The following is a 1,873-nucleotide window of genomic DNA, read 5'->3' on the forward strand; positions in this document are numbered from 1 at the left end:
TTTACGCATACGGTCGATCACCATAGCGACAAAAGCACTGCCCAGCGTTCACATTAAAGGCCACAAAGTAATAAATAAAATAAAAAAATAAACAACAATATAAATCAAACTGTGTTCCTTCGAATTAGTTTTAAATTAAATCAGGAGACGTTTTTGCATTCCCTTGCGAAATATCTTTTCTCTCCGGTAAATGTTAAATATTTACAGAATGTAGTTTAAAGGTGATGGTGAATATGAACATCACACATTTTTGTAAAGTGTTCCAAACTCAGAAATGGGCATGTATTTAAAAAAAATGCAAATTTTAGTGTTAACTAATACTTTCAGTTGAGTAAATAATGCAATTAATTGCACAATTTCCAGACATGAATGGATATTATACACATTGTACCTTCTTAAGACTTAGATTTTTAATAATGGGTATTTATATATGGAATAAAGAAATCAATGTAAGAACAACACAATGGAATTATGTCATTATGCCCCCCATAATATCTCAGTTTAGTTTTGAATTAGAATCTCCTAATTTGCTGAGCAATAGTTTTAAGAACAGTTTTTAAAAAACAACAACAACAACAAAAAAAAAAAAACTACAGCACAAATATGGAAGAATTAAGTGAGGTGAAGAGAGTCAATCATGGAAGGAAATTGTGGCAAAAAAAGTAAAATAAATAAATAAATAACTTTAATTAAAAAAATTGAGTTAATTAGCATTAAAAAGTATATATTTTTTAAAAAAATCAGTGCATTAAGTTCATTAACAGCTTCATTTTGACAGCACTATTTTCAACATTTAAAAATAGCCTCTGTACTATTTTTAATAAGATTTTAAATGATTTGCCAAAAATTGCATTGCAATTGGAAATAATACAAAGACTTTATTTCAACTGTTAAAACTAAAACATTATTAATTTGGCATGTCAAAGCAAAATTACTGTTCTTTGAAATCGTATTATTCTCTTTTATTCTTTATTATTATTATTATTCTACACTCAAAATGTAAAAAAAATGTGGAAGACTAATTTAAATTTAAGGTGGAACTACAAATATAATTTTTTGTAAGGTTTGTTTAAAGTGGTAATTTATTTAATGTGGGAATTTAAATGAAAGGCCTTTTCTTAATGTGGTGATCAAAATTACATTGTGCTTTAAGTTTTTTTTTTTTAAGGTGGAAGTCCAAATAAAATGATCTTTTTTTTAAATGTTATTTAAAGTGGACATATATTTAAGGTGGCTATCTTAATAAAATGTCAGTTTGCTTAAGATGAATTTTTTGTTAGCTTGAGGTTAAATATATAATGAAATTGTGTTTAAGGTTTTATGGTTATTTGAACTTTTCACGTATTTAAGGTGGATGTCTATATGAAAAGTGTTTTTTAATGTGGACTTTTTAGGGTTTTAAGGTTTATCTATTCATTTATTTGAGGTGGAAGCCTAAATAAAATGAGCATATTTTAAAGTGAAATTTTAATAAAGGTAGTGGTATTTTAAAGGTAGTATTGTACCTTTGTTCTACAAATTTAACCTCATAGCAGTTAAACAGTATATAAGCTAATGTTGCAATGATGATAGCAATACGTGACAAACTTCATTAACTATGCCCCTCTATTAATAATGTCTTTGTATTATTTCCAATTGTGGGTTTGAGCCCTGCTCCGGGTGACTGTCTGAGGAGTTTGGTGGGTTCTCCCCGTCTCTGGGTGGGTTTCTTCCCATGGTCCAAAAACACGTTAGATGGTGGATTGGCAACTCAAATCTGTCCATGTGTGTGAGTGTGTGTAAGGACTGGCGTCCCCTCCAGGATGTGTTCCCAGGTAAGCTCCAGACCCACTGCGACCCTGAACTGGATAAGTGGTTACAGACAATGAATAAA

This window comes from Hoplias malabaricus, chromosome 2 (genome assembly GCF_029633855.1).
Source record: "Hoplias malabaricus isolate fHopMal1 chromosome 2, fHopMal1.hap1, whole genome shotgun sequence".
NCBI lineage: Eukaryota > Metazoa > Chordata > Actinopteri > Characiformes > Erythrinidae > Hoplias > Hoplias malabaricus.